This window comes from Trichosurus vulpecula, chromosome 2, assembly GCF_011100635.1.
Source record: "Trichosurus vulpecula isolate mTriVul1 chromosome 2, mTriVul1.pri, whole genome shotgun sequence".
NCBI classification, from domain to species: domain Eukaryota; kingdom Metazoa; phylum Chordata; class Mammalia; order Diprotodontia; family Phalangeridae; genus Trichosurus; species Trichosurus vulpecula.
The window spans coordinates 224,335,016-224,362,374 of record NC_050574.1 but is presented as its reverse complement, the minus strand read 5'-3'; the positions used below and the strand labels follow the sequence as shown (position 1 = coordinate 224,362,374).

General features: G+C 38.6%; 1 protein-coding gene and 1 pseudogene across 1 annotated transcript in view; one reads left to right on the top strand and one right to left on the bottom strand.

The window, feature by feature from the left end:
* The window catches only part of MYO3B (myosin IIIB), a 636,303-nt gene that overhangs the window by 103,350 nt on the left and 505,594 nt on the right, over nt 1-27,359 (bottom strand). The window lies entirely within an intron of this gene.
* On the top strand, nt 10,345-11,462 carry LOC118840020 (annotated as a pseudogene).

The window sequence follows — 27,359 nt, the reverse complement described above, 5'->3', positions numbered from 1 at the left end:
AGTATAAACACTTTAGTTGTTCAGTCATTTTGATCATGTCTGACTTTTTGTGACCCCATTTGGGGTTTTCTCGGCAAAAGTGCTGGGGTGGTTTGCTGTCCTTCTCCAGTTCACTTTACAGACAAAGATATGAGCAATAGGGTTAGTGACTTGCCAGGGTCACACAGCTAATAAGTGTCTGGAGCTAGATTTGAGCTCAGGTCTTCCTGACTCCAGGCCTAGAGCTCTATCCACTGCACCTAGCTGCACCATGTAAAATATTACATACCTATAATTAATCAATGTTGTTGTTGTTTGTCCTTTGTTCCAAAGAGGACCATGACATCAGGGAAGGTGATGCCATGACATGTAAGTGAGCTGGATTGTGAGGGAAAGCTGTACAAAGTTACCAGCCTCACTTTCTTCTCCAGAGCCATCTGGCTCCAATGGCAAGATATAGATCAGGATGACTGGAAATGGCCCAATTAAATCAATGATCAACATACTAATGGCTTTATCCTCCAGATAAGAGCTCATCCAAATACAGAGGTCTATCTTAATTTGGGAGAGTCAAACACACAAAAGAATTAGGCAACTACATTCTCTTGATTTTATTTCTCATTCCTTTGGATACAGTATGAATGAAATGCTGACAGAACAGAATTGCAAGTGACCGTAGAGGTGATTTGATACAACTCACATCTGAACCATAATCCTTTCCATAACATAACCAACAAGTGGGTATAGTGGGATACACCTGTAATCCCTACTACCGGGGAGGCTGAGGCTGGTGGATTACTTGAGCTCAGAAGTTCTGAGCTTCATTAGGCTAAAACTCATCAGCTGATCATTTTAAGTCAGAAGTCCCTAAGATGGAGGGAGGCACCAGGCTGCCTAAGAAGATGTGAACCATCCCATATCAGAAACAGTAGCTTTCAGGCATGATCAGTGTTAGGATCAGGCTCATGAGTGGGCAGCTAGGTGGTACAGTTGATAGAGAACTCGACCTGGAGTCAGGAAGACTCATCTTCCTGAGTTCAAATCTGGCCTCAGATACTTACTAGTTGTGTGACCTAGAAAGTCACTTAACCCTGTTTGCCTCAGTTTCCTCATCTGTGAAAGAACTGGAGAAGGAAATGGCAAACCACTCCAGTATCTGCCAAGAAAACCCCAAATGGTATCACAAAGAACTAGACATGACTGAAATGACACAACAACAAATAACAACATAAGTGGTTAACTGCACTTCCAGCCTGGGTCAGATGTAAAGAACCAGTCTCAGCAACAAAAAACAATACCAACCCTACCCCACTCAAGATCCAACATGTGGTCGTCCAGCATTCACTTAAAAATCTCTAGTAAAAGGGAGCCCTTGCCTCCTGAAGCAGTCCAGTCCACCTTTCAATACCTCTCATTAGATTTCTTCTTCAGGAGGACCTGAATTCAAATCTCCCCTCAGACGCTTGACACTATTAGCTGTGTGACCCTGGTCAAGTCACTTAACCCTGATTGCCTCAGCCCCCACAAAGAAAATTCTTCTTTACTTCCAGCCTAAATTATGTCTTTGAAACTTCAGACCATTATTCCCCAATATTGACCCCTGAGACCAAGCGGAATAAATTGAATCCTTCCTCTACAGAACAGCCCCTTAAATACGTGATGATGATTATGTTCCTCTGAAGCCTTTTGTTTTTTTTTTCTTCCAGGCTAAACATCCCCAGTGCTTTCATCTGACCTTCATATGGCAGGACCTCACACAATACAGTCTGGAGGGCCCAGCTGAGATTAGATATCGAAAATATGTAATAGACTCAGTTAGCATAGCTATATGGCTTCTTCCAGCAGTCTCCTTTGTCCTTATGTGGTGCCAAGGAGGGCCAGGATACTGGGTTCATCCTCATTAGTGTTTGCTTTGTTCCATGATTACAAAATAAACCCCTGACTCTGCTGGGCCAGCTCACTTGTGGCACCAAAGGGACCTGGGTCTGCTCATGGGAATGCAACCCATAGAATAGGCCTTTCTGATAGTACTGGATCATGTGATTTAGAAAGAGACAGAAAGTCATTGGCCTAGAGTAGATAAGTAGATGACCAATACTTATAATAAGCATTATTATAACATAGTATATATGATATATACTCACATAGAATTTATATAATAACATATAAATAAAATATACTTACATAATACTCAATAATAAGTGAGTCAGGATTAAAACTTCAATTAAATTAAATTGAATGTTTATTAAGGATCTATATATGTATGAGATTGCTGAAGATACCAAGACAAAAAAGAAACAGTGCCTGTCCTCAAGAGGCTTACATTCTACTGGTTCCCAACTCCAAACCCAGTGTTCTTTCCACCTGGTTTTGTGAAGAACAAGCACATTTTAAAGGACAGTGTATGACTCACTTTTCCTAGAACCGTTCCAGTGTGTGAGTTTTTACATTGAGTATTTCAACTAGTTAACAGAAAATAGAAATTCTTCCCTAATAAAGATTAAGGGATGGCTAGGCCAAAGAAAATGCCTTTGGAAACTCTTCACCAAAGTGCTGCTGCTGCTGCTGCTAAGCATTTGAGGAATCACTAGAAATAATGACACAAATAGCTAGGAAGCATTTTGTAGACCAGTGAAATGTTTGGGGAACGAGTGTCTCCTATGTGTACAAAACTATACTAGGTCCTATGGCAAGTGTGGGAAAATAAATGGTGCTAGTCTTCAAGAAGCTTGTAGTTTACAGTAAGAAACTTCTTAGGGTTCTGAGGCATCTCGTGATTTATTTGGATTCTTTCCCCCCACCTCCGGGGTGGCATCACAAGAGGAGAATCTGAAAACCTCTGCCTCAGAGGCTCTGTCCTTCTGACCATGATGCTGGAAGTTGTCGTTTTACTAAGACCTATGGTTTCTCCCTTTGAAATACCGGAACCATCAAGAGTCAAGTTACAGATCAATAAAAAGTCTTGTTAACACTGTGTTAACAAGTGTGAAAGGCCAACATCAAAACCTAGTTCCTCTCTAGTAATTGAAGGGGGGCAATAACAGAAAGATAGCCTACTATTTGGAGGGTGCTTAAGTAAACATTTCTAAAACCCAAGAAACACTTAAAGGTGTGGGGAGGGGAGGGAGAGACAAAGCTAGTGGAAAGGAACTCCACATATTTCCTTAAAGGAGTGACAAGTAAGACACTTTCTGTATGAATTTATACCTTCCCTTCGTCTTCACTGGTACAATTAATACAAGTTATACATAAATCATATGAGATCATTAAATCAACCAGCTCACAGAGATGACTAATTGGTAAATAAATACTTCATGAAAACTGTGATAGGAGTACAGATGCTATTTTTCTTAATTAAAACAAAACCTTTACCTACCAGTTTCTATCCAGTCACTGGCTCCTCTTCAGCCTGATTTTATATTGTTTTCAAAATAGATGGTTGAAAGATGCACAGAGAGATAAATGTTCAAAAGCTGTGTCTAAACAACCCTGAACATGAAGCTGAAAAGTGAAAAATTCAGTGAAAAACCCAGATGACTTTAATGAACCAGATGTCTTGTGTTGTATACACAGAACATCTGGATTTAGGGATGAACTTGTCACTTTTCATCCAGATGTCTGGCATGTGTAGGCATAGCCTGGAGAATGAAAGAGGAAGAGTGACTTACAAAAGAGAAAGATATTTGCCAAGACAATTTTGAAGAACCAAGTTGTAATTTCACGAGTTATGCGTGTCACAGGATTGCTTCAGTGATCCAGTCTTTGACATAGCTGTATGTTCTGGCTAACGGAAGATAATTTTTCATCATTTTATGGGGAAGAAAGGAGAGGGCTGCATTCAACACGGGCTTCAGATTCAGTATCCTAAGATTGAGACATTCATGCTCCCAAATAATATTCATTGAGGACCTTCATGCAAGAAGTATGTATCAACACGTAAGGAATTAGTATCTTGAACTAAATTGACAACCATTCAAATGCTACTGCAGATGATGCACCTCCGATGGGCTGACCATGTTGTTCACATGCCAAACGTATGCTTGCCTAAAAGAATATTTTACAGAGAACTCATATAAGGAACCACTCACATGGTGGTCAGAAAAAGGTGCTCTGAAGGTCTCTCTGGAATCAATTGTGAAACATGGGAGACCCTGGACTGCCTAGTGTGGCATGCCCTCATCATGGAAGGTGCTGTGCTCTACGAAGAAGGCAGAATTGAAATAGCTCAAAGAAATGTGAGATGTGTGAATTTAGAGAAGCCACCCCAAATGTTGCCATGGACCATTTGTTCCCAACCTGTGGTAGAACATTTCGAGCTCATATTGGTCTGATCAGCCACAAGTCGGACACACTGTAACTTGACTCTAACATACTGATGTCATTTGGTCCTCTTCGAGAACGAAGGACAACAACCAGCCAACCAACCAATCACTCACCAAGGAAATGAATGGATACAAAAATAGGCAAGTCAGTCATGTGGCAAGAAGGAAGGATATCAGCCAGTTTGAGCCGTGCACTTGTATCTATGAAATGTGAAAAGATAAAGAGGAAGGCCTCCAGTGTATTGGACAGATTCTCAGCGGAGGAGTGTGGGAACATACACAAGAATCATATATAGATGTCATACAAGACATGGATGGGTTGTGGTTTGGGCAAAGGCAAACCATAGGGGATGAGTACTACAGTGGATAGAATGGTGGACCTGGAGTAAAAAGGCATGGGTTCAAATGAAGCCTCAGACATTTAATCACCATATGATCCTGGACTAGTCACTTAACCTGTATGCCTTAGTTTCTTCATCTCAAAAATGGGGATAATAAGCACCTACCTCCCAGGGTTGTTGTGAGGAGAGAATGAGGTAATATTTGTAAAGCACTTTGCAAAACTTATAATAGTATAGAAATGCTAGCTATTACTGAGCTGGAGATGAAGGACCTGGGTTTGGATCCCAGCTCTGCCACTTACTTATCTGTATGACCTCAGGCAAGTCACACGAGCTCTATGGGTTTCAGCTTCCTCATCTCAACAAGGTGGTCGGACCAATGGAACTCTGGGCTCCTTCCAGCCAATCAGACACGACTGGAAAATGACCGAACAATAACAACAAGATGGGAGGGGCCCAAGGTTATTGTTGCTGCCTCCCTGACTTGAGCTTTCACCCTGAATGTCCTTCAAATCTCCCTGCATGTCTTCTTCCTGGTTGGTTTGACAGCTGATATTTTCTCTCTAATTAACTTTAGTCATAATAACTCTACCTTTATTTATTTAGTGTTTTTTTTTGGGGGGGTTTCCAAGCCATCATTGCAGTTGATCATCAAAACAACTCAAGGAAGCAGCAAAGATAGTATGCCCACTTTACACGTGAGAAAACTGAGGTCGAGAACTATCAAGTGACCGGCAAACATCTATAAGCTCCAGTATAGCAGACGTTACCTAGATTCATTAAACGAGGTGAAAATGAAAATTTGAGTGGGCCAGGCCTGGGTCTTCCACTTGGCTGGCTCCATTTCTCATAGACAGCCGCTGTTGTGGTTGTTCATCTTTTGTTTTTGAAGAAGACCAGTGACATCATGGTGATGTTTTGACTTGCACTAGAACTGGATTTCAGTGAGGCACAGTTGTGCAAAACTGTTAGCCTCACTCTCTCTTCCAGTCGTGAAGTCCAGTGGCAAGATAAAAGTCGGGATGACTGGCAATGGCCTGAGATGCAGTGGATGATCTTGGCGTCTTGGAAGTTAGTTGATGAAAAAAAGGTTCTGTCAAAAAGCAGTGAGGACTCAGGTTCCAGTTCGACGGCATGAAGTTATGGGGAACTAAATCCCAATGCACTTTTGCAATTTACTCTAGTGGGGATTAGGAAAGAGTGCATGGTGAGGGTTACTCAGAAATGGGGGAGTAAAGCAGATTAAGCAGAGTCTAGAGCTGTGGTATGTCGTTGAAATGGCTGAAGAGGCATAGGGCAAGGGGCCAAGGATCTAGCTGTGGGTAGGATACAGAAGAGAAATACTATAAAAGTTAAGAAATGGGGAATTTCATGAAGGTTGGAGTAGTCAGAGAGTTGCCAGAAGGTTTCAGGGAAATGTTTGCCTATAATGCCTGTTTTGTAACTAGCTAGTTTCTGTTTTTCAGGGTGTCTGAAAAGGTGTGGCCTGTTTTATTCTTAGAAGTTTTCTGTTATTCTTAGAAGGGTTTTCTGACCTCAGATAGGAGGCATGCTCAATAAAGGGACCAAAACATTCAAGCATCTCGGTCTCTGACCCTTCTCCCCACAAGAGAAACAAGCCACAATAACCATTGTTTTTCTTAACAAAGGTTTAAATATGTAATTCTCCTTGCTTAGTCTGAACTTAATATCCTGGGTGATACTGGAGCCATAACTCTCTAGGGACATGAAAGAAAGAAGAAAGAAGAAAGAAAGAAAGAAAGAAAGGAAAAAGAAGGGATGGAGGGAGGGAGGAAGGAAAGGGAGGGAGGAAGGAAGGAAGGATGAAAAAAGAAAGGAAGGAAGGAAGTAGAAGGGAGGAGGAAGACAGAGAATCACAAAGAAAAAGAAAGATTGATAGAAACACTAAAAGAAAAAATCAGAAAGAAAAACAGTCAAAGAGAGATAGAAAGGGAAACAGGCAAAGGAAGTAGGAGAATATAGAGAAAGGAAGATAAAAAATAGAAAAAATGGAATGACAGAAAGAAACATAAATATAGAAACAAACAAACAAGAAGACATACAGAAAATCAAAGAATTTCAGTCAGAAGGGACTTCACAGACCATCTGACCCAATCCATATTTGTTAGGAAGTCTGTTACAATATGATATGTGATATGTGATACAGTCCTTTGTTTAAAATCCTCAGATGAGGGTAAACCCACTATTCCCTGCGCATACCTCTTCCACTTTTCAATAGCTTTTGTTGTTAAGAACGATGGAAGGAGAGAGGGAGAGAAGGAAGGAAGTCTTGCATCCGGAAGGGAGTTAAGAGTAGTTATTGATCATAATAGAAAACATAGACTTGCTGGTGAGCTCCTCAGATTATATGGTGCATAATAACAGAAGTATGTGGCTGGATGCTGGCAGCGCACCTCATCTGAAAGAGGAGGAAATCCCTTTTCTTATTCACTCCCATTCAATCACATTTGTCAAATTTTCTGTTCTTTTCTGGAGTATCTTAAGAGAAGCAGTAATTGCCACCTACTGAATTCCACAACTCCCCTCAAGTTCTTTCCAAATCCTACCCCCTAGTGACATCAAAGAGGACATCATCAATTCCTGGAAGTTCTATACTCTCAATAAATCATGTCTCTGAAATTTCAATGGCTCAGTGTTGTGGGAATCTGCCAGACCCTGTGCAGAAAGGTCACTTAACTAGGTAGCAGACTTATTGGATATAGATCAAACCAAACAATCATGTAGAATATGCATCATCATCATCATCATCATCATCATCATCATCATCATCAACATAAGACATGACATATGTAATATATATAGTATAATGTGATACAATATAGTGTGTTGTTCAGTCATTTTCAATAGGGTCAGACTCTGATCCCATTTGGGGTTTTCTTTGCAAAGATACTGGATGGTTTGCCATTTTCTTCTCCAGCTCATTATACAGATGAGGAAACTGAGGCAAATAGGATTAAGTGACTTGCCTGGGGTCACACGGATAGTACATATCTGAGGCCAGATTTGAACTCAGGTCCTCCTGACTCTAGACTTGGTGCTCTACCCACTGTGCTACCTAGTGGACCTACAGTATAGTTCAGTATAACATAACATAACACATAACATTATATCATGTCATGTCATATCAATCACATCATGTCATATCTTCCTTATTTCCTCTGCTTTGTTTTGCTGCTTTATTTCTTCCATTTGCCATCCTACTATAGCATTGTATTTTTAGCACTAGCAGTGGGGAGAGATTAGGTTTTTAACACATTTTTTATTGTTACTTCCCAAACAAAGTTGTGATTTCACTGATAAGGACAGTCCTTCCATGACACAGACTGCAACCTCTATATCCTTTTTTTTGCAGGGGGGAAGGCAGGGCAATTGGGGTTAAGTGACTTGCCCAAGGTCACCAGCTAGTAAGTGTGTCAAGTGTCTGAGGCCAGATTTGAAGCTAGGTCCTTCTGACTCCAGGGCTGGTGCTGTACTCACTGTGCCACCTAGCTGTCCCGCTCCACGTCCTTCTTGAGTTGGTATAGATAAAATATTCATGCTCCACCAAATGCACAGCCAGCCTTTTGATGATGGGCCTCTTGGAACTTAGCTAGGCTGGTCCTCAGATGTCCATTGTCCAGCTTAGGAGGACCTGTTAGAGCTGATGCTTTCCCGCTCTAGTCTTCAAGAACCCAAGGTCAACCCCATACCATAAGGAGGCATCAGAATAGGATGTTACTGATACTTCCCATTTTTGAAAGATTTTTAAAAAACCAAATAACTAGCAGTTCTATTGGGTTTTTTTCAGTGATTATTTCCAAATATTTCAAAATGGATCAATGCATTTCCATCTCCCCTCCACCTCAAGAGAAACTGGCTCATTGACAAGACCTACTTTTCAAAGTACTTCCATACATATTTGGTTATCCAACTTCTCTGTGCAATATTTTGCCAGTTTATCTTTGTAACTAGCTAAGTAGTTTAGCTTTTTGTTGGCTTTCCAGAAAAAAACACATATACATATATGTATTTTAAAAAAATACTATATACATACATATTTAACAAAATGGATGAAACAGATCTAGAAAGAATCCAAACCAAAACACTAAAATATTCACAAAATGTCAGACCTATCACCCAAAGGCAGCTATAAAAACATAAATATTTTCTAAAAAAAAAAAAAAGCAACAGGAGTGATAGATGTTCTTAGACCACATGATAATAGATTAAAGACTTAAAGAAATCTGAAATGTCAACGATTCAAGGGTAGAACCAAAAGGTTCGCTCTGGGTGACAGCCACACGAACTTAATATGATGACAAAGAATCATTGAACAAATGAGTAACATGGATCTGTTTATAGAAATGGAGAGATTGTAATAATCATACAAAAAGGGTAGGGAATAAGCATTTATTAAACACCTATTATGTGCCAGGAATTGTGCTAAGGGCTTTACAAATATTACCTCTTTTGAACCTCACAACAATCTTGGAAGGTAGATTGTGAGCTCCTTGAGAGCAGAGACTGTCTTTTGCCTCATTCTGTACTCCCGGCACTTAGCATAGTGCTTGACACATAGTAGGCACTTAATAAATATTTATTGACAATGAAACGTAGGTGCTGCTTTATCTCCATTTTACAGATAAGGAAACTGAGGCAAACAGATTCAGTAACTTGTCCAAAATTAAAATAGCTAGTGAGTCTCTGAGGCTGGATTTGAACTCCAGTCTTCTTGACTCCAGCGCTCTATCCACAGGGCCACCTAGCTACCTCTTAAAATCAAGACCAAATTATTACCATCCAACAATTACAGAAGATGGATGGCTTAATGATCAATATGGACACTTCCAACTATGTGAAAAATTGGGAAAGTTAAACTTTGATTATCTAAAAATTTGGATTTGTATAGGTACTGCCTTTCTAGGATTTGACACATTTTTAAAAATTTCATATTTTCAAATTTCATATTCAAGGATGAATATAACCAGGAGTATGCTGGTACATGTTTGACAACTGGTTCTACAGAAAAAAAAATTGGCACATCACACACTTTTAAGTTTAATCTACATTAGCATTTTCTCCATCATTTTCTTAAGTCTAGACAATTAACAAAACAATAAATCAAGACCTGGTTTGTAGGGGTTGCTTAGAAAGGCCCAAATCATCCACTACATTCCTCACCATCACCAGTGATTTTGACTTTTACCTGCCACTGGACTTTTCAACGACTCTGGAGAAGAGAGTGAGTCTGGTGACTTTCTGCCTCGCTTAAATCCAATTCACATGCAAGTCAAAAAATCACCTGGGATGCCATTGGTCCTCTTGGAGAATGAAGGACAAACAACAACAGAAGGACCATTATAAAGGAGGCTTGACTTACTGATTTGGTGCAGATTTTACAAGGAAACGTTAGGAATGACATAATATCGCAGGTTGCAAAAATTAGCACACACTGGATCTCTCAATAGTTGTGATCAAGTGGCAGAATTACATCCCGGAAGCTTATTATATCCTTTCCTTTGTAAACTAATAGATGACAAATCCCTATACTACAAATACCAAAATATCCTTGAAAACTCAACCAATAAGCTGTGCCAGAATCGAAACACCATCATAGACAAAACTGTTGCTCACAATCAAGCAGATATAGCACTGACCCATAAAATTTGAAACGTGCTCTTTCCTCCAGTCCTCCCACTAAGATGGTATCCTGTAAAGATGGTACTGGCTCTGACTCCACCAGTTCGACTTCTACAACCAGCGCGGCCTCCAGCAAAGGAAAAGCAAAGGTAGCTTGAGAGATTTGGCCGTGATGCAAGGGCAGATTGATGGACTGGTCGTTTTGAAAATAATTGAACATTATCAAGAAGAAGGCCAGGGGAATGAAGCTGTCCAGGGAGTACTTTTCGGTCTAGTGGTAGAAGGCAGACTTGAAATCACCAAACGTTTTCTCTTTCCCCAACACACAGAGGATGATGCTGATTTTGATGAAGTCTGATATCAGATGGAAATGATACACAGTCTTCAGGCACATAAATATTGATCATCTTCATGTCAGTTGGTACCAGTCTATATACTATGGCTCTTTTGTCACCCATGCTCTGGATTCTCAGTTCAGTTACCAACATGCAATTGAAGAGTCTGTAGTTCTCCTTTATGATCCCATAAAACAGCTCAAGGGTCTTTATCATTGAAGGCATACAGGCTGACTCCTAAGCTGATGAAAGTTTGTAAAGAGAAATATTTTTCTCCTGAAGCATTAAAAAAGGCGAATATCACCTTTGAGCATGTTTGAAGAAGTGCTGATTATAATTAAAAATTCACATCTGATCAAGGTACTAATGTGGGAACTAGAAAAGAAATCAGCTATGGCAGATAAACACGAATTGCTCAGTCTAGCTAGCAGTAATCATTTGGGGAAGAACCTGCAATTACTGATGGACAGCAGATGAAATGAGCCAGGATATTGTTAAATAACACCTATATGAGAAACACCAGTAAGCAGCACAACAGAAACATCAATATCAGCAATGCCATCAGCAGGAGAATCTACAGCACCAGAGCAGAGAACCTCCTCTCTCTGAAGAGGACATGTCAAAACTTTTCAAAACTCCTCAGCCTGCTGCTAGGATGGATTCACTCCCTATTGCAGGCCAAATTAACACTTACTGCCAAAACATCAGAGTTCCCTGCACAGAACTTGGGCAAACTCTTCATGGCTCAGGCTTTCCAAGAATACAACAACTACAAAGAGGAAACCCATGACTTCTGGTTTGATAAGTTATTTCCAGAGAATGTGTTGATCCATACTCTAAGATGACCTGCGAACAACTCTTCCAAGAAATAGAGTTTTCCTAATGAAAATGACGGTACTCATTTGATATCATTGACTCACTTTGGCGGTAAAATTGTTCTTATGAAAAAATAAATTGTGTTTAATTTTAAAAAAAAATTGAAACATTTTAATGACTCCATATTGGATATTCATAACCTCCAAACTACATGGAATGAAAAACTCTCAAACTATGGAGACATATCTATCTGGAGAAATCTATCTCAAAAGCCCTCTAAATCCAAAGCCATTTGGAAGCCCTCTGGATGTATTCTCCTTGTTGTCACATCTAGTTAACCATCCTGCTAACTTAGTTAACTGTCTAGTTAACTATGCTGTTAACTATAGCTGCTCTCCTGAGAGGGATAGGTTTCTAACGGGTCAAAGGATCACAGGATTTTAGAAAGGGGCCTTAGAGATCATATTTTCCAATCCCCTTGTTTTACAGATGAAGACACCAAGGCTCAGAGATGCCATAGATTTAGAACTGGAAGGGGCCCTTGGAGATTTTCTACTCTAACTGCCTCACTTTACAGGAGGGGAAACTGAGGCCTGGAGAGGTTCAGTGAGGTCAGATTGATAGTAATGCTGGAGACAGGATTTGAACAGAGATTCCCTTTCTCTTAAAAATGGAAATCATCAGGGGAGCTAGGTAGTGCCATAGTGCACAGAGTTCAGGGCCTGAAGTCAGGCTGACTCATCTTCCTGAGTTCAAATCTGGTCTCAGACACTTAGATATGTAACTATGTTATGCAAGTCACTTCACCCCGACTGCCTCTTAAAAAAAATCAATTAGAAGATTATCAATAAATATAAACACTTCCACATTCAAAGAAAGGCTGAAAATATAAATATTAAATGGTGAATTTATTGCAGATTATTTTTTAAATTAATTTTAAATTTAATTGGTAGTATCAACATTGTCTTGCTTGTCTCTCCCCTTCTGAATATCTTTCTGTTCTGTAACATGTATTTTAAAAAAAAAACTTTCATTACTGAAATCTAGTCCCCTTTCCAATTAAATCATAGTGAGTTGACTTGCCTAAGACCACACGGGTTAGTAGCAGAGCCAGGATTCCAACCCAGGTGTTCTATTTCCCAATCCAGCACTCTTTTTTATGATATGAGGTTCTTTCATGTAACATTCGCTTTGTTAAGAGAGAGTCATGGCTTATAGCAGGAACCAACTGCGATTTCTGGTAGTTTTAGGGACACATGTAGTCTCTATGGCTTAACTGGACCCAGGAAGTAAAAAGGAAATGAAACGGATGTGAATGTCATGCAGCCTTAGAAGATAAGAACTAGACTGTAGGCTCCTTCATCCTTAGATTTAGAGCTGGAAAGGACTTTGGAGGCCATCTAATCCAAATCTCATTTTCTAGGTAAGGAAACCAAGGCCCAAAGGAGGTCAGGTGATTTGTCCAAGGTCACAAGCAAGCACCAGGGTTTTGAGCTGAGATTCTCCTGTTCCAGGGATAGTGCTCTTTCCACGCCATCTTTCCATTCTAATCTTTAATTCTCCCCTGTCTTCACTGTAATACTTTGGAGGAGAAAAGAAGTGGACTGAATACAGAGACTTTGGGTAAACCCATAGTTCACATAAACTTTTCCAAATTTCCTGAATTCTACCTACTTGTTGTCCCATCAGTACAATAATAGTCCATGCACCACCATTTGCTGTCATTTCTCAAATAAAGGGTCCCCATTTTGCTATCAGTTTTTACTGCCACAAAGACTGCTATGAATCTTTTGTACTTAGGGGTCCTTTCCCTCTGTTTGTGACCTCCTTGGGGTGTATGACTAGTCGTGGGATTTTTGGGTCAAGAGATATGTACCATCTAATTACTTTTCTAGTAGAATTCCAAATTGTTTTCTGGAACAGTTTGTCCCAGATTTCCCGGGACAGTACCAGTTCCAGGAAAAGAAAGTGCACTTTTAATGAGGCTTTGCGAAAGAAATATCTTTTGCCAGACCATGTGTCCTGATTTTTTTTTTTTGGTTTAGAAAATATGGTTACTATAGGTTTTAGAACTCTGTCCGTGAAGTTTCAGTCAACTGGGAGTATTACTAACTGTGTGCAGAGAGTACCTGTCCCTGGCAGTGTGAGAAATTAACAAAGACAGGAATACGCAAACCCCTTGTCCTCAAGAAGCTTATGCTCGGCCTTACTTCAAAAGAATCAAAGTACTGACTTTTAGAACCAGGACCAGGGGTGTAGCTATTACAAAATCCCATTATTCTGGAAGTGTTATAAAAGCAGGGGTTACATGAAAAGCAAATGAAATGAAAAAAAAAGATTTTGATTGCCAGTTCTCATTTGTGACAGGAAATAATATACAAAAATCCTCTTGTCAAATTACACTGTCTCCTTGTCCTTCCTGTCCGCAGTCCTCTTAATTTTACCAGTCATACCATCAAGAGAAAGGCAGGAGAAAAAAAAATTATCTTCTTTTATACAAATACACTGTCTCTATGTGAATAATTAATTCCAGGATGACAATGGGTTACAAAAACATGCAAAAAAAGAGAGAATTGTTTGTCTAAACTTTATGTAGTGATTTATAGTTACAGAACATTTTTATATACGAAATGTCATACAACCCTTAGAACAATCTTGTAAGGTATGTGTTGAGACGATTATCCCCATTTTACTGAGGAGTAGAGGATGGATAGGGGTTTGAGACATTTGCATGAGACCCTATGGATAGTAGTGACAGAGTCAACTCTGTCCACATATAACAAATATTACTGTGCCTCAGGCTGCAAATAATTATTGCCTAATCTGCTTTCTCCTGGAGTGGCTAGGTGGTGCAGTGGATAGAGCACTGGGTTTGGAGTCAGGAAGATTCATCTTCCTAAGTTCAAATCCGGCCTCAAACACTTACTAGCTGTGTGACTGACCTTTGGCAAGTCACCGAACCCTGTTTGCCTCAGTTTCCTCACCTGTAAAATGAGCTGGAGAAGGAAATGGCAAACCACTTCAGGGTCTTTGCTAAGAAAACCCCAATCGGGGCAGGTAGAGTCGGACTCGACTGAAACAACTGAACAGCAACAGCAACGACCTCTTTGTCTTAAGTAGACTTCTTAAGGAAAAGATTTCCTTTGTTTTTTTGGTCTCACCATCATTCCTCAGCATTTCATATCTATATGGTTTTCAAAACACTTTACACATGTTATCTCATTTGAGCTTCACAACAGCCCTGTGGGGCAGATACTATGATTATCCCCATTTTACAGATGAAGAAACTGAGGCTGAGAGAGATAAAGTGACTTGCCCAAGGTGTCTGAGGCTGGATTTGAACTCAGGTCTTCCTGATTCCAAGCCCAGTACTCTATCTACCACCATCATGCATGATCCTACTAAACTGAACTAAGAGAAAATAAAGTTTTGTTTTAAGTCTGAGAAAGAGAAATTCTAAATTTGAATCCTGATGCCCTACATGTCATCTTGGGCAAGGTGCCAATCTTTTCTTTTCCTCATCTACAAATGGTGCTAACGTTTGTTAGTTGGCACTGAAACTAAGACTAGTACATTCATCAAAATGCTTTGAAATCTTCTATTTGGAGATTTCATTTTGGCTATGTAGTCACTTGTGGCTTCCTATGTAGTAATGATTATATGACCTAGCCAGTTCTGCCTCGCATTTGAGGAATGGAACTCAGGGAATGATGGATGAAGAAACTGAGGTAGCAAGAGCTTGTGGCATCAAGAGGCAGAGTCCTTCTACGTGGAGTTTACAATATTCATCCTCCATGACAGCAGCAAATACTTTGGTGAATTACATTTCCCAATTTTATGCCTTGCTCAGTGTTGATGTTCAGCAAATCTTTAAACCTGGTCCCCTCTGGGAGCTCACATGTCATGTGGCTTGTCCAAAGCTAGACAATAAGAAGCTGGAGTTTGAATTCTGGTCTCCTGATTTCACATCCAGTGTTTTTTCCATTACTCCATGCTGCCTCCTCAAGGCATAAGAGAATGAATTCAGAATGGTCGGTTAAATTAGCTTTGAATTTTTCCTTGTTTTTATTTGAAAGAAACCTGAGCCTGGAATTACTCAGTCTTAAAGGCATTCAGAAATTGATGTCAAGGTATCTTAAAGAGGGGAAGATTCTACCCAAATGGAAAAGATCATGGATGGTACTATTGCAAAAGAAAAAAAAGTCCATTCAGAAGACATTAGCAACTACTGAGCCATTTTTTGACTTCTGAAAAATCTTCATGAGAATGGTCTGTATACACTGAGATTATCCTTCCCAAAAATATGAGTGGGGAAGAGGCAGACTATTATGGAGGATTTTCTACACAACACCATATCTTAATGAATGTACAATCAACAGAGGAGCTAGAGGTGATTAGACTGGGCTTTCTACTTCCACATACACAAATTTGAACAAAATTTCAAAACCAGAAACACAACCTGAAAGGCTCTTTACAAACAAAGTGGAAATTTTTCACATATAAGTGAAGTTCTGGCACGATTCCATGACAGGGAAGCTCTCCGAGAGGACGAAGTTTAAAGATTTGCTGAATATCAACATCAAAGAAGGCATAAATTCAGGTTGAACTCTGTTCACTGGTGTTTGTGTAGTCACAGAGGCCATCTTGTGCAAAGTCCAAAAGGAAAAAAGGAGTCCTGATTGGTAATGAGTGTCTCTAGATAATTCTAGATTCAATTCAGCAAACATTTATCAAGTGCATCCTAAATTAAAAAAAAGTGAGAGGGTAAAGCCAAAAATAATTCATTCCCTCAAATGGCTTATCCAGGGTGTCCCAAAAGTCTTAGTTCAGTTTAAAGCTTAAATAGGTTTCTGCTAGGGTACATGGGCAAGGCCAAGGTAATCTGAGGGAAGATAGCACATTAATGACTAGGGAACTCTGGAAAGGCTTCTGTAGGAGATGAGCCTTGGAAGAAGCTAGGGAGTTGGAGAGATAAAGGTGAGAAATGAGTGAATTTCAGGCATACAGCAAAGACCTAGAGATAGCAGAAGGAATGCAGAATTTGGGAACAACTAGTAAGCCAGTTTGGGTAGAATATAAAGTTCACAAAGGAGAGTAATATGAAAGGTCCTGAAAGGCAGGCTGGAACCAGACTTTGAAAGGGTTCATGTGCCAAGGTAGGGAGTTTGTACTTTATCCTAAATGCAATTGGGAACCACTGAATGACTGAGCTGGTTGCACCAAGCAATCAAATGCAACAGCAACTCCTCAGAGAAACCTACGTACAATCCACCAGGACAAACTAAGTGGCTAAGAATGAGTATTTCCCAGATCATGTCATGAAGATGGATGGGCAGCCCATTGAGTTAGTTCAACCATACATATATTTTGGATAGGTCCTGTGAATGGACAAGGAGGTGAGTCCAGAACTGAAGAGGAAGAAGAGGGGGTTAAAACATCTGGGCAGCTAACTATATAACACTTTCCAAACCCCAAACTTCTGACTGTTGCAGAAGCTCCTCTCTTGGTAATGATGGATGACTATGAATTGTGGTCTACGTTCATCTCAAAAGAATAAAAAGTTCTGAGACTCCAAGGGTAATGGAAAAAACTTTTGCGGATGTAAGTAAGCTGCAGCAGATTATTGACAATAACGTATACACAAAAAATTGTTTTTTGAAAAAAGATGTACATGGAAAGGATGTGGGCTGGTCATATAAAAAAGTAAAGAATGAAGCCCAGGTGCTTCACAGGCAGTCACAAAATATTAAAAGACCCCAAGAAAGGCCTCCAGTCTATTGGGTACTCTAAAGAAGATGGTGGGAAAGACAGACAAGATGGCACAGGATGAAAGGGACTTGATGGGCTTCAATCTCCAATCTGCTCATCTTGCTAAAGTCACAGAAGAAAATTTAAATTATAATTAAAAATTAGGGATAATTAAATTAGGGGTAAATTAAAAATAAAGAGTGCTATTGTATGTGCCTGAAATGTTTCATTGGTGACATATAACAGTGGAAAATAATCACGCAAGACTAAAGTTTTCTATCTCCATTCACAAATTGGTACTTTTGATCATATCTAAAAACAACAAAAAGCATCCCAAGAGAGGATGCAACTTCAAGTAAAAAAATAGCTGTCCTGGGGAAAGCCTCAGCTAGCCCATAAGACTTTGGGCTCAGTAAACATGGATATGCTGTGAATGAAACCTGCCTCGCCCCTTTCCTTTCCATCATAACCACCACCATAACCATTCTATAGAACAGTTCACCTTCTTGCCCTGGCATTAAGCTTTTACCCCTTATTCTTCCAACCTCTTTCCATCACTGCATTTGCCAGCCTGGCCTAACAGCTTGCTTTTTCTTTGTGTGGACATGTGCTCCTCCTCTTTCTTCCAAATGAACCACTGAGAATAACACTGGAGACCAGCCAGCCCCACACAGGTATGTTTGTTTATGTTACCCTGTTTAGAGGATTGGGGAATAAGATTAAATCTATTTCAGAATAATAAGGGAGGAAAACAGCCCTCCCCCTCAAAAAAAAAAACCCTGCAGCTTTAGAACACTTCCAGGCCAGAGGAAAAGCTTTCCTCTTCACATTTAATATTTGGAAATGCTTGAGGTTTGAGGAAAACATTTTCATTAAAGCTTTTGATGTTGTGAAAGAGCTCCAGGGCAGTGAGAGACTTCTTTGCTTCACATTTCAGAAGTACTTCAGGACTTGGGGAGAGGAGCTGATGAAATGCTTCCCTGTTTAAATTCTCTTGCAGGAAAATGAATCCTCTCAAATTAAGATAGCCTTTTTAAAAGTACACATTGATATTAAACATCCAAAAACTAAAATATCTTGGACAGGGGAGAATTCACAATCCTCTTTGAGGAAATCACATCTTTGTAGCCCCTTTGGCTTGAGACATCCTTAGGAATAACAAGGCTGAGTCATTGATTCTCAGGCAGATAATTCACAAATCTGGAAAAAGGGCTGAAGAAGCTGAACAACCCACAACAGGGTTATCCGGCCTGTGGTCACCTGGAACTAAAACTTTAAAAAAATGCATTGTTGTAGGGAGAGACAAATCAGAGATAAACAGATGAAAGACCCAGGGTAAAAGGGAAGGGAGCAAACTTGCCAAAAAATCTAAGTAGTTATAAAGGGAACATAAATTAGCTTCTGAGCTGCAGAGTTTAGTATCTTATAACTGGAGATAGATAAACTGAGGAATATGCAGGCTTTCATCAAAGGGAATTTCAATCAACATATTAATTAAACACTCACAGGGTACATGACCTACATCAGGTGTGCGAATACCTGCAGCAGATACTGTCTCTCATAGAACTTGATGGCTAGCATTTACATAGCACTTTAAGATTTGCAAAATACAAATATTTCATTTTATCCTCACAACAAACCTGAGAGATGGGTGCTATTATTGTCCCCATTTTACAGATGAAGAAACTGAGGTAATTAATGGTTATGTGACTTTCCCTGGGATCACTTACCTCGTAAGTGCCCAAGGTCAACTTTGAACTCAGATCTTTCTGACTGTAGGACCATTGTGCTGTGCATTGTACAATCAAGATGCCTCTTTGTAAAAATTTATTTTATTTTTAATTTATGAAATAAAGCAAGCATTTCCATAACATAGTAGAAAATACAAAAAGATGATTGCACATGAAACCGGAAATCTATTACGTATGACTGATATTCCTTTTAAATATACAATACATGTAGATGCTTTTTTCTCTTCCCCCTTCCCCTGCCCTAGAGATGGTTATCATTAGACACAAATATGTATATATACATATATGTAAATAATTCTATACATACTTCTTTTATCAGTTCTTTCTCTGGATGCAGATAGCATCTTTCTTCATAGGTCCTTTGTAGTCAATTTGGGTATTTGTAATAGTCAAAATGGCTTGCTGTTACTGTATACAATATTCTCTTGGTTATGCTCATTTTTCTCCATTATTTTGAGAGTCTATCCTTGTTTTTCTAAGATCATTTCTTATAGCACAGTAGCATTCCATCACAATCATATACCATAACTTGTTCAGACCAACCCCCAATTGATGGGCATCCCCACAATTTCCAGTTCTTTGTCACCACAAAGAGAACTGCTATGGGTATTTTAGAACATATAGGTTATTTTCCTTTTTCCCCAATCACCTTTGGAAATAGACCTAGTAGTAGTATTGCTGGTCAAAGGTTATAGGCAGTTTGATAACTCTTTGTATATTCTCATAGTATATTCCTCACCACTAAACTTTGGAAAAACTGCCAAATACCTCAAAACTTTCAAAAGCTTAGGAAAAGGATTAGATAGATGAATGTGGTCATAGAAATAAGTCAAGTCCAATATGTTTTTTTTCCTTTTTGACATGCTTGATGTTCTCAGAATATGGATGGAATCTTAGGATCTTGGTTTCATTCATTACTACTGCTGGAGACGTGAAAAGGACCTGGACAGTTACTTTGCATTACCCTAGGACTCATGAATTCCTTCCTTCAAAATCATTAATGAGTGGTCATCCATAAATTCATAGACTGTTAGAACTCATTACAATGTAGATTTACTAATGTTGGTTAGGCCCAAGCTAATCATTATCTGGAAACCATTTTATTTTTAGATACTTTATTCTTTATACTCTTTAGCTCTTTATTGGCAGGCTAATTCAGGATGGTTACACCTTTCTTAATGTCTTAAAATCTGAAGATTCCTTAAAACTCCCTATAGAATCTACCTCTCTTCTGTCTTTCCTGGGAACATCTTCTCAAGGGCTAGACTCTAGTCTGTGCTGCCCATTATTTTGTCACTCATGCGTAGGGAGTAAATAAAGACCAAGGAGGAAAAAAAGGTTTAAAAAAAGGTAGAGGAGGTACAGGGTAACTAGATGTCCTTAGCTGCAGATTTTCTTGTGTTAAGAAGGGGAAGTCATATAGGAACCTGGAGCAGTCCTCATGGGTTCTGTCCTGTACTCTTTTCCATTACTCCTGCGACAAATCCCAAGTGGCAGTTAACTGAGGATATTTGTTTTTCATATCTTTCCCTCAAGGCTCATTTGAAGCCCAGAGATTCTCCCTGGAGTGGTCCTATTTGGAGGTGTGAGTGAACAGGCCTAATTCAAGATAGGTGTACAAATTATATTAGTAACCAGAACTGCTCAAGCTTGACAGTCTTGGAGCTGTTAATATTAAAATATGTTTGATCTTTCTGTTACTTCCTATTTTCATGTAAAAAAACAGTCAGGTGGAAAATAACTGGGATACAGAACAGTCAGATTTATTTTGGTTATTTTCTCTGATTTGTATTAATTTCAACTCCAGCTATTCCTAAGCTTGTTAGTGTCTTACCACCGAAACCAAGATTCCATGTCTAATTTCCACACAAGCCATTAGCTTCACATAGAGGAAAAACTGTCTCATTTTGACCAACAAACATACCTCTCACCCCAGCCAGTCTTACAATAAATGCATCCCATTTGGGGGGGGGGGATGTGGTGGGGAGAGGGTCGGCTCCCTTAACCACAACTACACTGGAAAAAAAAAACCACTGAAATATATGTTCCAGCAAGGATGGGTGAATTGCACAGTCTTCATATGGATTGAATTGGACGAGCGAATTCCTGAGCATTCATGTCTGCTCTTTATCTGAGCAAAGCCAATCACTGAAATACTGCCATTTGCAGAGGCACAATGGAGAGAGTGCCAGACCTGGAATCAGGAAGAGTCATCTTCTGGCCTCAGACACTTCCTAGCTGGGTGCCCCTGGCAAGTCACTTAACCCTGTTTGTCTCAGTTTCCTCACCTGTAAAATGAGTTAGGGAAGGAAATGGCAAACCACTCCAGTTATCTTTTCTAAGAAAACCCCAAATGGGATCACAAAGAGTCAGATACAACTGAAACAAAATACGGCAATCACCTACACCAAAGCTTGCCTTAGTTGGGATCCTCTCCATTTATGGTAAGCTGTAAAAAGGTGTCAGGAGAGACCTGTTTTCAAATCTTCCTCCTAAAATACATTAGTTGTGTGACCAGGGTGAAGCTACTTTAACCTCTCTGAGCCTTAATTTCCCTCTCTGTAAAATGGGGACAATACTACCCATAGTACCTAAGTTTACAAGGATGTAGTGAAGACAAAATGAAATAATACCTGGAATATGTGTAATACTCTGGGAGTTTTAAAGTGCTACACCAATGCCAGACATTTTGATCAGCATCATCTATGGAGGATTTTTAGTTTTCCTATGCTCTGATTTTGCCTTACAATTTTCTGTGGAACAATTAATGAGAAGGGATGCAAAAAAAAAAAAGGATTCTTGGACCAAAAAGACATATACCACTGATCTAAGCCTTTTCAGATTTCTTGGTAATGTAAAATGAAATACATAAATAGTTGTCTCTGAGCCTCTATTTCATCCTTGGATAAAACCCACCAACTCTAATTGTCCTTTCCTCCCCCAAGAGAATCAGAGCTTAACTTCATAAAGAGTTCATTTTATCCTTCTGTTTCATTCTCAAAATCTGATCTCCGGTGTTTTCTGCAATTAGTGTTTGATATAGTATTAATATTCCTATTTATCTCCTACATGCCATATGGATTAAATTCTCATTACTTTTGATCTTAATACTTTTAAAATATGTAAATCAGCTGACACCCTCTTTAAAGGATGTTTGCATTCCTGTCTATTATTGCCTTAGGCAAAAGGAAAATATCTGCATTGCTAAAATTGCCAAATTGGGTGGAAATCTTGACAATTGTACCTTAAATTGGTTAATCTCAACAAATTAAATAGTGACCAAGTAAAATTAATCCATTTATGCCTAAATGGCCCTCAACCTTAAATAAGAAGACTCAAGGATCAGGATAAGAAATATAAAATAAATACCTTGTATTAACATAATCACATTTCAGTATTATCCTATTTAAGATTATGTGATTTACTTGAGTTGACTGTCACAGAGATGGAAAAAAAAACACAAGCTTTTTCTTAGATATTGATAGACACTTTCACTACACAGTGTTGTACTATCCAGACACAATACAGGTTAGTGACTATATATTAGAATCTTTAAGTTAACTATCAACTGGTTAATTTTTAGCCCAATATTGACTTTGTAGAAGAAGGGCAACTAAGTAAATATGCCTAGTGGAACTAAATTGCAGCCAGGAGAGTTTGCATGTATTGTTTAGTTTTGCATCTATTCTTCTTAAGTAATATTATCTTTGCAACTGTTAACTTGTAGTCTTCTTTCAGTACTGTTCTTGGGCTAATTTTTTCACCCTTGGGACTTGAGAGCTTTTTTAAATTTTCAGCAATTTATTTTTATTTTCAGCAACCTTTTATATCAAACAGAATTCCAAGTCTTTCTCCCTGCTGGGTGCTACCAAGAACTCCTGCACAGTTACCATGATTTTTGCACCCTTAGAACGACAGTTGGCCTCTTTTAAAAAAAATCCCCTTCTTATATTACTTTGGAATATAAGGATAACTGTCCAGAGTTTTAACTGACTGATTGGTGCCCTTTGTAAGCTGCGCAAAGGTTTGTCCTCATTATATTTGGAAGAATAAAATATGGTGTTTATCTAAAGGCTGTAGATGTAGATGCAGGCTGTGCTAAAAGTCTTAGTGCAGTTTTAAGCTATTAAAACTTAAAAGCTTAGAACAGTACTAAGACTTTTGGCACAACCTGGATTAGTATAGGCAGCCACAGTATATGCTTTTGATACTTTGACCGACATACATCCTACATTCTTTAAAGTAACTCAGTTTTATTGCTGACTTTGTTATGTCTTTGATAGTTCCATATGATTTTCTCCAAGAAAATGATACTACTAAATGTGTTTATTTTAAACTATGGCCCAGTCTTTACAAAGGCTACCATACAAAAAATCAAAGTTCATTTGTTCAAATTGCATGGGACTCTTACAAAGTTTAATTCTAAGTGCTTGAGAGAAGCTCAATAGAAGGCAGGATCCTTGTCCTCAAGTACCTTACAATCTAGTTGAGGAGACAGTATATGTAGTCAAATACTTGACCTTAGGGATGTGGAGAAAACATAGAAAACAACTAGAGGATATTAACTAGTACAAGATAATATAAAGAAGTATGTTAGGTGGTGAAGGGTCATGATACAAGAAAAATTAATCAAAAGAAATCCCTGATGAAGATTAACTCACACAACAGCCAGTGGTTGGAAAATGAAAATTGGAAACAAATTCATAGCATGTGTTATACTTTCTACTTATACCATTAATTATGCTGTATACATTTGCAAAATGTAGAATTTAACATTTGTAGAGATTATTTTAGAAATTGTGCATCTCCCTAGAATTCACTTGAATTTTGGAGCAAGACAGATAGAGTAGTGATTCTTCTAATTGCTTACAAATTTTCTGCAATAATATCTCCACAATTCATTGTACGTAGTGACGTAGGAATCAGCACTGAAAAATAAGTTATGAACCTGAGTTTTGCTTCTCTCCCTGTCCTCTTTTGGCTTTTTGGTAGAGAATGAAAAAAAGTTAGAAAATTCTGGAATAGGGAAGGAAGGGGCCTCAGACAATCTATAACTGAATAACCCGACTTTGAATTAGAGAGCTGGCTGGAGAGTGATGCATTTGGACAGAGAATTTTGGCTTTAGCATATCCTCACATCCCTTGAGCCATCTCACCTCTTCCCAACAACCTTCTCTTTTCCCTCACTTATTCTCATATCACCCCAGGCTACCAGCGCCTTCCTTCTTGCTCAAATTCCTAAGGCCCACTGTTGGTATTCTTGTTACTGACCTATATTACGGAATTTTCTAGCCCCTTAAGTCCCTCATCAAATTCACCCAACCTGTGTGTCATTTCTTTATGGTCTTGCTCTCTGTTGGATGTCAGCTAGATAAACTAAAGAACTAAGCATATTCGTATATTATTTCAGGTAACCCAGAATCATGGAATTTTAGAATTTGCAAAGATTTTAAAGGATCACCTAGTCTACCTTCACAAAAGGAGAGGAAACTAAGACCCAGAGACTTGAAGTAACTTCCCCAAGGTCACATAGCCATTTAGGGGTATCACTAAGATTAGAACCAGGTCCTATAGTTTAGTGTTCTCCTCTGTAGGGTAATTTGTATACCATATTTGCAGACTACTTCTAGGGAAATGATAATGGTGCTACTGTGTTGCTAAGTCACCATGCTACAATCAATTGTGGAGATATTATTGTGCAAAATTTGTAAGCACTGAGAAGAATCACTACTGTATTGGTCTTGCTCCCAAATTCAAATGAATTCTGGGGAGATACACAATTTCTGTAATGGTATAGTTGTAGCAATCTTCAATCACTTGCCTGTTGCATACAGGATGGACTTTGGATCAAAAATCTAGAAGTTCACGTGATGAATTTTTGAAAATTCCAATATTAAAAATATTTTTCTACCAGCTATATGACCTTGGACTAGTCATTTCACACTCCTAGGTCATTTCACACTTCTCATCTATAAAATGAGGGAGTTAGACTAGAATGATCTCTAAGGTCCCTTCTAGCTCTGACATGCTATAATGCTCTAAAAGCATTGTAAAATTAATGAGGAAAACTATATCTTAAGGGAAACATTTCAAAGCAATTAGGTTAAATATACCAGCTGTTGTGAGGTCCATCTGATACCATAGTATAGTTCAATAATACATCCCTAATGCCAACTTTATACATTTTTCTAGGAATGATTAAGAAAACATAATGAAAATGTGACCCTGAGTGAACATCTCAAACTCAACACGAACATATCTTAATCCTCAAACATATCCCTTGCCCTTAATTTCCCTATAGATACTGATGGTACCCTCAGTCACCCATTAACCTAGGTTTGTAACTTTAGAATACTTTTAAAGAAGGAGAGAGTCATTGTAGATTAGTGTGCTGTGCTGCAGTCAGAAAGATCAGAGTTCAAACTGCTTTTGATACACCCACCCACCTGCACAGCCATTTGACTATGGGCTAACAATTTAACCTGAGCTTTAGGTTCTCAACTATAAAAAAGGAATCCAAATTCCTGTGCTGCCTAATTGACAGGATTGTTTTGAGGCTCAAATGAAATAATGTATTTCTCTGCAAATGTATAAATGCTATCTACTCTGACCCAAACTATTATAACAGCCACCAAATTAGCTTTCCCATTTCTAGTCTATTCCTGTCTCTAATTCATCTTTCATAATACTGATATTAGATATAATAGTGATAAAGAAAATATTCTTTATAATGTATTGCTCTGATCGCATCATTCCTATTGAAAAACTTTTGGGGGCTTCACATTACCTATGGGATAAAATATAAACTCCTTGTTGTTTTTCCTTCATTTTCAAAGAGGCCCAGTGGCAAAGTAATCGAGACTCTCCACCATCGGGATCCAAGCTGCATCTTGTTTTCCCAGTCTTGTTTGCCATTGTTCCCCTCCATGTACTCTATATTCTAACTAAACTAGATTATTCTCTGTTCCCCAATTTAATTTTGTCCTTTCCTACCTTGGTGCACTTGTACACATTTTGCCTACTGTCCCCACATTTTCGCCTGCTGAAATTCTTTCCTTCCTTAAAAATCAGATGCTGATTTCTTCCATGCAATCTTCCCCCTTAGAATTTTTCAAGCTATGTTTGGCCTCTCATGAATGAATGAATGAAGAATATATCAAGCATTTGTTATTTGCAAACCGCTTAAGACACAAATACAAATGTGATTCACTCCTAAAGGTGGAGATTAGGAGTAGGTCAAGGAAGGATGTCTTGGTTTGAAAAGATACAGGAATGGTGAGTGGAATTTTAGGGAAGTAGACTGGCATGCCCTTTCAAGATCTAGAAAAGGCAGTGAGGGCAACAGCAGGCAAGAAGACAGTACAAAGTGAAACATAGGACAGCTGGATTTAGGTAGCCCTATGAGGCATTTACCAATCAGGACAGCTCAAGATCCATGGTGGGAATTTTAGAGCTAAGTAGGATTAAGTCCCTCAGGGCATGGGCTCTGGTCTAGAGAACACCCTTATTCATATGCTTTTATTATTTTTTATTATTTTATTATATGTGTATATATTTCTCTCATTTCCTCAAGTAGAACAAGGACTGCACCATTTTTTTCATCTTTGTATTCCCAGTTGGAAATGTTTGTTTGAACAATCATTTAACAGAGATTTATTAAGTACTTTCTATGTTCCAGGTATAGTTCTATGTTCACTAACACCAAGACAAAAGTGAAATAACCTCTGTACTTGAGGAACTTACAAAACTGAACAAAATGGTCATTACTTATCTAAAAACTCTCATTGCTAGAAGACTTTGTCTAAATTTCAACTCAACATGGATGTGTCCATCTATTCCCTAAGTTACCATTGCGGTCATTTCTCAAACTGAAACATCCCCCTCCCCCACCCTGGCCACCAGCTCTTATTTTGCATTTGTATATTCGGTTCTTTCATGTTGGAACTAGAGCAGAATAGTGATTCAATTTTATTATATTATGAATGTAAAAAATAAGAAGAAAAACAACACAATAGCCATTAATACCAGACTCGTTCCAGTAACGATTAGAGAATGCTAGTAATGATCATTTTAACAAGCCTAGGCTTTTTGACTTCTGAATTCTCAGCTCTGATCCCTAGCTCAAAAGTATTCAAAATCAAAGGGGTACAAATTTTATATTTAGAAACAAAGACTAACCTTTAGTTAGTAGTGAGGGCTAAATTAAAAGCCACAAAAGAAAACCAACAATGATTTATTAATTATATGACTTTTATATAAGCTTTATTTCCCTTTAATATTTTATACGTATTATAGACAAACACAAATCTACATCCATATTCAAATACATATTCATATCTATATATCTGTCTCCATTTCTATTCCCAAATGAAAAGAAGCTCCTTGAGGGCAGGGTCTTTGTTTCTATCTCTGGATTCTCAGTATATA